Source organism: Phascolarctos cinereus, unplaced genomic scaffold (genome assembly GCF_003287225.1).
Source record: "Phascolarctos cinereus isolate Bilbo 61053 unplaced genomic scaffold, phaCin_HiC Scaffold_3;HRSCAF=262, whole genome shotgun sequence".
NCBI lineage: Eukaryota > Metazoa > Chordata > Mammalia > Diprotodontia > Phascolarctidae > Phascolarctos > Phascolarctos cinereus.
This window is the reverse complement of record NW_027555736.1, coordinates 256,011,275-256,024,529: the sequence shown is the minus strand read 5'-3', so window position 1 is coordinate 256,024,529 and position 13,255 is coordinate 256,011,275. Positions and strand designations below refer to the sequence as shown.

The 13,255-nt window shown below is 37.7% G+C and overlaps 1 long non-coding RNA gene across 1 annotated transcript; it reads left to right on the top strand.

Annotated features, from left to right (window-relative positions):
* Positions 1-5,039: 5,039 nt before the first annotated feature.
* On the top strand, positions 5,040-9,107 carry LOC110204387 (uncharacterized). The gene is made up of 2 exons (XR_013485490.1): positions 5,040-5,421; positions 5,519-9,107. It is a non-coding gene; the product is annotated as an uncharacterized LOC110204387 (long non-coding RNA).
* Positions 9,108-13,255: the final 4,148 nt, after the last annotated feature.

Here is a 13,255-nt window from a genome sequence, read left to right as displayed (position 1 = left end):
GTTCACAGTCAAGGAGCAACTATTGTAAACAAACAGAAAGAAAAAATTTAAGTATTATGGAGCCACAATCAGTATAACACAAGATTTAGCAGCTTCTACATTAAAGGCTCTGAGGGCCTGGAATATGATATTCTGGAGGAAAAAGGAGCTAGGATTACAACCAAGAATCACCTATCCAGCAAAACAATATAATCCTTCAGGAGAAAAAAATGGAAATTCATTGAGACAGAGGAATTACAAGCCTTCTTTTTGAAGAGACCAGAGCTGAAACTCAAGAGAAGCATAAAAAGATAAGCAGTAAAGGGAAATCATAAGGGACTTGATAAATTTAAGCTATTTACATTCCTACATGGGAAGATAATGTTTGTAATTCATAAGAGCTTTCTCATTATCAGGGTAGTTAGGAGTATATATAGACAAAGCTGTGAGTTGAAGATGAAGGAATGATTTCTAAAAAATAAAATTAAGAGGTGAGAGAGTAAAGCTCACTGAAGAAAATAATTCCTTAAAAATTTCAACGGAGTAAATGGAAGTTAATGACTTTATGAGAAAACAAGAAACAATAACACAAAACCAAAAGAGTAGAACAAACTTGTTTGTCACCTAGGAGAAGGAGAAAGGGAGAGGTAGAACGTGATTGTCTCAAATAAAAAAGGCAGGAAAAGCTCTTGCAATGGAGAGGGAAAGAAAGGAGGTAAGAGGGAGTGACTGAACCTTACTCTCATCAGAATTGGTTCAAAGTAACATACATACCCAATTTGGTATAGAACTCTATCTTTTCATACAAAAAAAGAGAGGAAGAGGATAAGAGAATAGGGGGATGGTGATAGAAGGGAGGGAAAATTGGGGGAGGGCATAGTCAGAAGCAAAACATATTTGAGTAGGGACAAGGTGAAAGAATAGAGAATAGAATAAATGAGGGTGGAGGAATAGCATGGAGGGAAACACAGTTAGCAATAGCAACTGAAAAAAAATTTTGAAGCAAGTTTCTCTGATAAAGGCCTCATTTCTTAAACATATAGAGAAATGAGTCAAATTCATAAAAATAAGAACCATTACCCAATTGATAAATGACCAAGAGATAGGATCAGTTTTCAGATGAAGTAATGAAAGCTATCTATAGCCATGTGAAAAAAATATTCTAACTCACTATTGATTTGAGTAATGCAAATTAAAACAATTTTGAGGTACTCAATAAGTACTCAGTTTGAGTACTAATAGGTACTCAAATGTATTAGATTGGCTCCCAGGGCAGAGAAAGTAAATGACAAATGTTGGAGGAGAGGCGGGAAAAATAAGACTTTAATGCACTGTTGGTGGAGTTGTGAACTGATTCAACCATTCTGGAGAGCAATTTGACACTATGCCCAAAGGGCAACCAAACTGTGCATACCCTTTGACCTAGCAATAACACTGCTAGGTCTTTATCCCAAAAGAGATAAAAGACAAAAAGGAAGAGGACTTCTATGTTAAAAATATTTAAAGCAGCTCTTTTCTGAGGGTAAAGAATTAGAAACTGAGGAATGCTATCAATTGGGGAATGGATGAACAAGCTGTGGTTGTGATTATGATGGAATACTATTGTACTATGAGAAATGATGAGCAGGATGCTTTCAGAAAAACCTGGAGAGACTTGCATGCGCTGATGCAAAGTGAAACGTACTGTCTACAAAGTAACAGCATTATTGTAAGATGATCAGCTGTGAATGACTTAGCTATTCTGAACAATACAATGACCTAAGACAGCTCTTGAAGAACTTACCATGAAAAGTGCTACTCATCCCCAGAGAAAGAACTGATAGTGTCTGAGTACACACTGAAGCATACTTTTTTTACTTCATTTTTCTTGAGTTTTTTTGTCTATGTTTTCTTTTGCACCATGACTATTATGGTTATGTTTGGCATGACTACATGTGTATAACCTATATTGAATTGCTTGTCTTTTCAATGGGGGTAGTGTGGGGAGGGTGGAAAGGAGCAAATGTGGAACTCAAAGTTTTAAAAACAAATGTTTAAAATTGTTTTTACGTGTAACTGGGGGAAAATAAACTTAGTGGTACCCCTCTCACACCTATCCAATTGGCAAAAATGAAAAAGGAAAATGATAAATGTTGGAAAGGGTATATAAAAATTGGGACACTGATGCACTGTTGGTGGAAGTAAGAACTGATCCTACTGTTCTGGAGAGCAATTTGGAACTATGTCCAAAGAGCAATAAAACTCTGCATACCTTTTGATCCAGAAATACCACTACTAGCTCTGCATCCCAAAGAACTCATTGAAAAAGGGGAAAGGACCTACAAGTTCAAAAATGTTTATAGTAACCCTATTCATAATGCCAAAATATTGGAAACTGAAGGGATGCCCATCATTTGGGAAATGGCTGAACAAACTAAGGTAAAATGAATACAATGAAATGTTATTGTACAACAAAATGATGAACAGGCACATTTCAGAAAAACCTACAAGGACTTGTTCAAACGGATGCAAGATGAAAAGATGAGAATAAGGAAAACACTATACATAGTTTCAGCAACATCCTGTGATGATCAGCTCTGAATGACTCTGCTTTTCTCATCAACACAATGATATGAAGAAAAGTAGTCTCATGAAGGAAAATGCTGTCCATATCCAAATAAACAACTAATGGACTCTGAATGTAGATTGAAGCATATTTTTTTCACTTACTTTTATCTTTTTCATTTTTTTGCCTTTTGATCTGTTTATTCTTACACAACTGTGATAAATATGGAAACACATTTTACATGATAGCGTATGTATAAATTATATCAAACTGCCTACCATTTTCAGAAGAGGGCAGAACAGAGAGGAAGGAAGAGAAATTTGGAAACCAGAATCTTATAAAATCGAACGCTAAAAATTTTCTTGATATGTAGTTGTGTGAAAAACAAAACACTAATTAAATATTAAATTAAAAAAGGCTACCCAGACACCCAGGGGGCTCTGATTCCTGTTGCTGCTTCAGTCCAGTAAGAAGATGACCCTTTGCCCTGGGCCGCTTCTGTACAGGTTTGTCACTAGAACTCCCAGTGTATCTGTACCTGCTACTTTGTTATTTACTCATTGCCAGAGGACTTTGAAGTAGGTAAAAATGGTGAAATGGTGTGGGTGATGTCATTTGACATGTATAAATTGGATTTAAGTAAGGCAAAGTTACAATCATCAGCTGTACTTTCTCTTCTAGAACCATCAGATTGAGTGGCAAGGCAAAAGTCAAGATGACTGGTAATGGCTTAGGTTGCAGTGGATGAGCTTAGCATTTTTAATATCTAACCAATCTCTAAGTGCTCCACATTGCCTGCTTCCACCACCTTCATGGTGCATTGGAACAAACTGTTCACATCTGCCCATTCTGCCAGGAAAAGTCTTTGTATGCTTGGGGTAGACACTCTCCAATTCACTGACAGGTTTGAGGCCTGTGGGTTAATCTCAACCTGGTTTAGCCTGTCTGCCAAAACTGAAAAGAAACTGCTGCCCATGCTACTGCTTCTTGGAGCTACAGGTAAGAGTTGGGTGGCAGGTAGGCACCAAAGGTGGATGAGCAGCCCTGGAAAGTGTTTAGTAGCCTTCACACCAGAGGTATTAGTCTTTCCTGAACACTTGTACTCCCCTACTATACTGTAAGAAATGAGAAAATAGCTGATTTCATTTCACAGCTGAGAAAACTGAGACAGGCAGAGGTTAAGTGACTTACTGAGCCCCACACAGTTAGTGTCTATGGCTGGATTTAAACTCAGATCTTCTTGACTCTGAGACCAGTAATTGGCTCCATTAGAGTCAATTATTTGCACTAAGAGTTTGAGTGAGTGTCGTTAGGTAGGGAGGTAGGGAGAGAGAAGTGCCCATGGAGATATAAGTGCTTACATTGGAAATTTAACAATTGGCCCTCCTCAAGGTACTGGAGCCAGCTCCATACAGGCTATATTTCTACCTCTGTTCACACCTTATTTAAGCTATTCCACCTCCCACTTCCCAGGCTCAGGTTTTATTCTGAAAAGTTACTACAGACCATACACTGAATACAACAAATCTTATAGAGCAAAAGATACCCCAGAGTAACAGCTAGCTGAATGTAGAATTGACACCTGGCAAAAGTGAGTGACTGTTCCTGAGAGCTCAGGACACCCTGAATCTAGAAAATGAATCTACTTCTGCATAGGGCAGTTCATATTGGCCATGGTATGGACAGAGAATTAAGGACTGCCCCAGAGAGTCAAGCAAAGTGTCACAGTGAGAGCTATCAATTAAAGGTACATGCTGGCCAAAGGAGTTATATTGGAGTTTTATGGCCCCAAGGAATAAATCCCCAAACTGTAGTCATCAGTGCTGAAATTAAAGTCACCCAGCTCTTTTCTTTCAGACAAAGCCTAAGAATATGCAGTTTTATAATGATCTGCATTATTAAATATGGCAGCTAGGTGGCCCAGGGGATAAAATGTCAGGCTTACAGTCAGGAAGATTCCTCTTCTTGAGTTTAAATCTGGCTTTAGAGACTTAGCTGTGTGACACTGGGCAAGTCACTTAACCCTGTTTGCCTCAGTTCCTCATCTATAAAATAGTCAGAAGGAAATGGCAAACTACTTCAGTATCTTTGCCAAGAAAACTCCAATGGCATCATGAAGAGTAGTATATGACTGAAATGTGACTGAACCACCACAATAAAAAACAATCATAGAAACAACTGACACAATACAATACAATACAATACAATAACACACTGAGAAACATTTGGAATTCTTGGTTTTTAGTAGTCATAATGGAAAAACGCTGGACTTTTTTTTAACTATGCAATTACAAATGTCCTGGAGGAAACGGTATGGGTAATAGAAACATACAGTAAGAGAACATATCGAACCTTTGTAAAGGTGTTGTTGAGTCATTTTAAGTTGTGTCTGACTCTTTGTAACATCATCTGGGGTTTTCTTGTTATGGATATTTGAGTGGTTTATCATTTCCTTCTCCACCTCATTTTACAGATCAGGAAACTGGCACAAACAGGGTTATGTGACTTGCCCAGGGTCACAGAGCTAGTAAATGTCTGAGGTTAGATTTGATCTCAGGAAGAAGAGTAAGGAATTACTGGAGACATGACACTATATTCACTGAGCCACATAGTTACCCCATCTGTGGGTGCACCAATATCTTACACTAGCTCCTATTGGCTGAATCCAGAAAAAGCCCCAGTGAAAGAAATCTGGCTTTTCTGCTCAAACTCATTTTATATACCCCAATGCCCTCCACATGCAAATTAAGCCTCTCAGGCTGCCAAGTGAAAACTCAGCCTTGGCTTGGGGAGGGTCAGTCTCTCTTCTCACCCTAGGATGGAGGTTTCTGAACAAAAAAATCTCATTCACCTGGAAGACATGAAATTGTTCTGGTTTCTGTTCTGCTTGGTGGCAGGTAGGTCCTGGATGAGAATGATTAAGAGATTACCTAATGGGTTTATAGGAGAAATTGTTTTAGTGCTAAGACGTAATGTGATTCACCTTGTTCCTAGGTGTCCTGTCTGACCTGCAACTGGAGGAGTCAGGGCCAGGACTTGCAAAGCCCTCAGAGTCCCTTACACTCACCTGTTCTGTCACTGGTGGCTCTGTTACTAGCAGTTACTACTGGAGCTGGATCCGACAGTCTCCAGGGAAAGGGCTAGTGTGGATTGGATATTGGAGTGGGAGTACATACTACAACCCTGTTTTCCAAAACAGAGTCTCTATCACAGCAGACACATCTAAGAATCAGTTCTCTCTGCAGCTAAAATCACTCACAGCTGAGGACACAGCGGTATATTACTGTGCAAGAAGCACAATGAGAAGAAAGGAGTATGAGTTCATACATAAACTTTCTCCTACAAGGAAGCTAGAAGGTCAGGATGCATATGGTGTTCAACTACTGAGCACAAGAGTCCAGTCCCAGGAGAGTAAAGATGAACTATTCTTTTCAGGGTTTATGGCTTTCCCTCTCCACTCAGCAAACTTCCCTAGGGGCCTTCCCATCCTTTTCATCCTTGAGATGGCCTTTTTTCTAAGAATTTCAGATAATGACAGATGAGAAAGTTTGTAATTGCTTATTGAAATTCAACTGGGAAGTTGAATCTCTACAGAATATTTTTTTTAATAAAATGTTTGACAGATTCCCATGTTTTGAGATCACAGGCCACTGTTAGCTGTACTTTGTTCTATTGAGCTACATTTTTATTTCTTAGACAATAAGAGATAGTTTTGATAATTATTGTATTATAATATACTTTAACATGTAGTAATATTAAGCCTCCTTCCTTTACATTTTTTTCATTAGTTCATTTATACTCTTAATTTCTTATTCTTCCAAAAGAACTTTATTATTGTTTTTCTAAGTCAGTAAAATAAGTTTTTGGTCAAAAATGGGATGTCATTGAATACACAAATTAGGTTAGGCAAAATTGTCAATATTTTGCCCTGCCTACTCATGGACAATTAACATTTCTCCAATTACTTGTATCTGATTTTATTTGTATAATTTTTTAAAAATAATTTTTAGGTCTTATTTTGTTTTGCCAAATGTACTCCCCAGCATTTTATGCTGTCAACAGGTATTTCAAATGGGGTATCTCTTACTATCCTTGTTTGTAGAGCTATATTTCCGATATATAGGAATGGTGATAATTTGAGTGGATTTACTTTGTATCCTGCTACCTTGCTAAAATTATTAGTTTTTTCAATTAACTTTTTAATCTTTCAGATTTTCCAAGTGTATCATCATATCACCTGCAAAAAGAGATAATTTTATTACACCATTCCCTTTCTGATGCCTTTTATTTCTCTTATTTCTACTGCTAGGATTTTTAATACAATGTTGATTAATATTGGTGACACTGAGCATCCTTGTTTCAAACCTGATCTTACGTGGAAGGTTTCTATCTTAGCTGCATTACAAATAATGTTTGTTCATGGCTTCAGATGAATGCTTTTTTTTTCTCAATGTAAGGAAAATTCCACTTGTACTTTTAAGTGCTACTAATAGAAATGAGTGTTACACTTTAACAAAAGGGTTTTTTTCTGCATCTACTGATCATGTAATTTTAAAAACTTTTATTATTGATATAATAAATTATGTTAATAACTTTCCTTAAGTTAAAACATATCTGAATTCCTGGTATAAGTCCTACTTGCTCATAAAGTTTTAATCTTTTAAAATATTGTTGTAATCTTATAGGTAGTTTTTTTTATTTACCGTTTTGCATCTATATTAATTAATGGAATTGGCTTATAATTTTCTTTCTCTGATTTTACTTTTCCTGTTTTTAGTAATCAGTATCACATTTGTTTCATAAAAGTAGTTTCGTGGGGTCTCTCTTTGCCTATAATTTCCAATAATACATTTACTATTGGAATTAGTTGATCTTTAAATGTTTGATAGAATTCACTTGTAAATCCATTTGGTCCTTGTGCTTTTTTCTTTAAACTAATGAAAAAGTATTTATTATAGGCAAAGCAGTGTGCTAAGTGCAAATAGAAATCAAGACAGTTCCTGATCATAAGACATAACAAAACATCCAAACTAGAGTTGCATAAAGTATGCCAAACATGTAATTCAAAGTACTTAACTCATAGCAACACATGTTAAGTTTTCATACCAAGTATACTTCATATACACTCCATCAATGGGAATCACACAGTATGTTCTCCATAATCCTCACAGCAAGTAGATCATATATCACTGTAGCCACTGGCCTATTGGGTAGTAGTGGCCCTTTGGAATGATCCATTGCCACAACCTCAGTCTCTGCCCTCCATGTGGGTGGGTTGATATCCTCAGGCCCACTGGACTAAAGTCCCAGTCTGGGTTCCTCTATGGCCTAGGAATAATGCTGCTAAGTCTAACTCCTAGTCAGACATGAAAGAAATGGCTTCTGGATCCAGCACTATCTCCACCATCAGCATCACCATGACCTATCCAGGTAGAAGTGAGGCTGAGTCTTTCTTCCCAAGCTTTCCCAGCCCTACAGAGGTCACCAACACAGAGTTTCTTCCTCATCTGGATCTTGATTAAGATCCTCTCCATGTGGAACATTATCCAAGTATCACCTACAACTGGTAGATGTGCATCTCTTCAATATCATTTCCTTGATTCTCCATTGCACCTGATCTGGTCTCCAGGGAATCCAACCAAGGCCCTAATGAAAGCAGATACTTGTGATTTGCCATCTTGTCAAGCCCCTATCTGACTCCTTTGTTGGGCTACTTCGTAGACTAGGGGTTTCTTTCAAATATTTAGTATTAAGTGTCTCGCCACCAGTCTGTTTTTTTGTGTTTTATCTAGACATGGAGGTTTCATAGCTGGACGTTGTCATCTACCCGGAGTTTCTGGCAGCTTATTCAAATGTCATACCATTTCTTGTTTCTTCCTGAACTTCTGAATTGTAGGCATAGCTAAGGAAAAGGCCTCCTTCAACTGATCTCTAATTTGAATGTTGTACTTGCTTATGAATCTCCACATCTTCTCTAGCTACCAAAATTAAAAAGCACAGATCAGTAGGCAGATGAGGCACTTGCCCAAACACTAGCAATTGCTCTGGCATCATTCTTGATAGAATACACATGTACTAGCAAGGCCACATGGTGACTCCACTGAGACATCTGCTCAGTCTTCAGGGACCTCAACAAATGCAAGCATGTGTGCAGTAAAAATGCTGTGGCTTTAAAGATTAAAAGCTGTAGTTCTAGGCTTCTGGATTCCTGAAAAATTGAGAGCAACCCCTTAATTTTAGTTTGCATTCAAAATCATCATCTTGACCAGGATTCATCCTAGCAGAGAAGCCACCTAGAAACCTGTTTGGGACCTAGGTATACTTAGTGACCTGGGTTTGAACTCTCCCTCTGACACCTACTAGCTCTATGATCATGGACAAGTCACAGTCTCTTTGACCCTCTGTATCCTCTCCTGTGAAATAGGAATACAAGTACTCTTAGTATCTGCATTACTGTGTTGTTGTGAGGCTCAATGGAGATGAGGAATGTGAAGCATTTTGCAGCTGATCTAATATTTAAAGCAGAAGTTCTTAACCTAGGGTCCATGAACTTGGTTTTTAAATAAATATTTTTATAATTATATTTCGGTGCAATTGATTTTGTTTTAGTCTCAGGTTGTTTTATGTCATGTCATCTCCCCTTGCTAACTTCCTCCTAAATCTCCATCTTGAGGAAGGATCCAGCCCAGTCATCTTTCATTCCTCTCCTGTCTCTGTCTAGACTCTCCAGATTTCACCATCATACACCCCTGCAGATATTCTCCTCCTTTACCACCCCCATCCCTGGCCTTTCAGCTCCTTTTTACGTGTTACCTTTTCCCATTAGAATTTCCCCTCCATAAGGGCAGAGATTGTGTTTCTCTTTGCTTGTATTTGTATTCCCAATGCTTAGCATAAGGCCTGCAGCATAGCAAACACTTAATAAATGTTTGTCATTGTAAAAGTATTATTCTGAGGAGTCCATAGGCATCGCCAGACTGCCAAAGGGGTCCATGACACAAAAAACCCCTGGCCCACATTCAGCACAGAAGCTCTACAGACTTGACTCTTGCCGAAAGATAGCTTTAAACTAGTGACTTCTAAACAATCTAATATCTTCAGCAGTTTGTCTTCCATTGTCTTTTCAAATACAATGAGATCAAGTTTTTCCAGTATTTTGGAATTGGTATTGGAAACACCAATACTTCCAAGAAGTTCCTGTAATCACCTACTTTTTGCTACTGAAAAGTGCTACTGAAAACTGGCAAGGCCTCCAGAAATTCCTTTAAGATATGTTCTTGAACTAATAAATACCACTAGACATTCCAGGACATCTTAAACTCTTGGCATGGTGTAACAATTTGCCTTACTTCTTTTATTCAAATTCTGATGGTTCACACCCCAAATCTTAGGTTCATACACACAATTCTTCTTCTATGCCAATACTATGGATGAGGATTAAGGACTACCTCCCTACACTATTTCTACATGGGAGGCATGGATCATTAGTGTTGTTCATTTCTGAGCTCAGTGCCTGCAATATTCTTTTAGGTTGAGCTAGTCTCAACCAATGCTAAAACTCAAGAAATATTTAATTAGTTTATACACATAAGGACCATGACATCCATTTTCTTACCGATACTCAAGACCTTCCTAGGGAACTCCAGAGTAATTATGACATAACTTAGATATGGGTACTACTTATTTATTTATTTGTTTTTTTGTTTGCTTGTTTATTTATTTGTTTATTTATCTGTTTATTTATTTTTTGTTTTCAACATTCACTTTTACAAGACTTTGAGTTTCAAGTTTTTCGCCCTAACTTTCTTCTCCCCTCCCCAAGATGGCATGCAATCTGATATAGGCCATACACATACAGTCATGTTAAGCATATTTCAAATTAGTCATAATGTGAAAAAAGACTTAGAACAAAAGGGAAAAAACCATGAGAAAGAAAAAAAGAAAAAGAAAAAAACAGCATGCTTTCATCTCCCTTCAGATTCCATAGTTCATTCTCTGGATAGCATTTTCCATCATGAGTCTTTTGGAGTTGTCATAGATCATTGCCTTACTGAGAGGAGCTAAGTCCATCAAATCTGGTCATTGCACAATGTTACTATTATTGTGTACAATGTTGTCCTGATTCTGCTCACTTCACTCAGCGTCAGTCCATGTAAGTCTTTCCAGGTTTTTCTGAAATCTACCTGCTCATCATTTCTTATGGAACAACAATATTCTATTACATTCACCACAACTTATTTAACCATTCCCCAGTTGATGAGCATCCCCACAATTTCCAATTCTTTGCCAATGCATAGTCCTTTTCACTCAATTCACAGAGGCCTGGACTTTGTGCAGAATGTGTTGAAAGTATTCTGCTTAAAATTGCTGAAATATATTTGTCACCAGCACAACAGGACATACTATATCTTTAATCTTCACCCTTCCTACTGCTCCTGTTATTGTGACTCCCAGTAGAAAAAAAAACAGGAAAATTTAGTGAGGCAGAGATTAAATTCTTCTAAGGAAGGACAGGGTCAAAAGAGAGAAAAGAATAAATGGAGTGGGGGTGGGATAGGATTAATGGAAATATACTTAGTTTTTCACAACATGACAACTATGGAAGTGTTTTGCATGACTACACATCTATAACCTATATCGAGCTGCTTGCCTTTTCAATGAGGGTGGGGAGGGAGGAAGGGAAAACATTTGTAACCCAAAGTTTTAAAAACACATGTTAAAAAAATTGTTTTTAAAATTAAAAAAAAAAGAAAAAGAAAAACAACTGACTTGGAAAATAGATCTAGGAGAGATACTTTAAGAATTATTGGACAACCTGAAAGCCATGATCAAAGCAAGAACCTAGACATCAACTTTCAAAAAGTTATTGAGAAAAACTGCCCTAATATTCTGGAACAGGGAAGCAAAATAAAATTGGAAGAATTCATTGATCACTTCCTGAAAGAGATCCCAAAATAAAAGGTGCCAGGAATAGTATAGCTAGATTTCAGAGTTCCCAAGTGAAGGAGAAAATATTGCATGACTGCACATGTAAAACCTGTATAAAGTTACTTCCCTTCTCAATGAGTGTGGGTGGGGAGGGAGGAAGGGAAAAAATTTGGAACCCAAAGTTTTACAAACATACATTTAAAAACATTATTTTCACATGCAACTGGAAAATAAGATAGAGAGGAAATAGGGTATAGAAATCTCTCCTGCCCTACAGCAAAATTGAAGGGGAAGGGGGATAAGAGAAGCGGGGGGGAGAGACAGAAGGAAGGGCAGATTAAGAGAAAGGGTATTCAGAATGCATGCAATCTTGGGGTGGGGGGATGGACAAGATGGGGGGAAAATTTGGAACTCAAAGTCTTGTGGAAGTGAATGTTGAAAACTAAAAACAAATTAATTAATTTTTTTTAAAAAGTGAGGTGAAGAGGACCAGGGCCTAAAGTCAGGAAGCCTTGAGTTCAAATCCAGCCTCAGACACTTACTAATTGTGTGACCCTGAACAAGTCACTACCCTGTTTGCCTCAGTTTCCTTAACTAAAAAATAGCATAATAAAATTGCCAAGTTGTAGTGAGAAAAATAAATAAATATTTTTTCACGTTAGTGATCTTGTAAGGAAGAATTAGAACCAATAGGAGGACCCACCAGAAAGAGGAAACAAACCATAGCAGATGAAAAAAATAGCACATAATATACTTCAATGTGCATTCAAACTACATAATTCTTTCTTTGGCTGTGGATAGCAATTTCCATCAGAAGACCAGACCTTTGGAGATGTCTTAGATCCTTGTATTGCTGAGGAGGTCTATGTCTATCAACATTGATCACTGCACAATGTTATTGCTACTGTGCACAATGTTCTCCTGGTTCTGTACACTTCACTCAGTATCAGTCTATACAAGACTTTTCAGGTTTTTCTGAAGCCTGCATGCTCATCATTTCTTTTTTTCTTTCTTTTCTAATTTTTTATTAATTAATTTACTTTTCAACATTCACTTCCACAAGATTTTGAGTTCCAAACTTTCTCCCATATCTCTCTTCCCCTGCACCCCAACAGCATGCATTCTGAATACTCTTTCCATCAATCTGTTCTCCCTACTATCACTGCCCCCTTATTCCCTTCCCCTTCTTTTTTTCCTGTAGGGAAGGATAAATTTCTAAACCCCATTGCCTTTATATCTTATTTCTTTATATATGTGTGTGTGTGTGTGTGTGTGTGTGTGTGTGTGCGTGTATATATATACACATATAAATTTATTTATTTTTAGTTTTCAACATTTCCTTCCACAAGATTTTGAATTCCATACTTTCACCCCATCTTGCCTCTTCCCCCACCCCAAGACGGCATGCATTCTGAATACCCCTTCCCCTAGTCTGCCCTCCTTTCTATCTCTTCCCCCCTTCTTTTATTCCCTTCCCCTTCTATTTTCCTGTAGGGCAGGATAGATTTCTGTACCTCATTTCCTGTATTTCTTATTTCCTAGTTCCATGTGCAAACATTTTTTTTAAACATGCGTTTTTAAAACTTTAGGTTCCAAATTCTCTCCCTTCCTCCTGCCCCACACACCCTTAATGAAATGGCAAGCAAGTCAGTACAGGCCATATATGTGCAGTTATGCAAAACACTGCCATAGTCGACATGTTGTGAAAAACTAACTCTATTTCCCTTAATCCTATCCTGCCCCCACCCCATTTATTCTATTCTTTCTTTTGACCCTGTCCCTCCTCAGAAGTGCTTCCTTCTG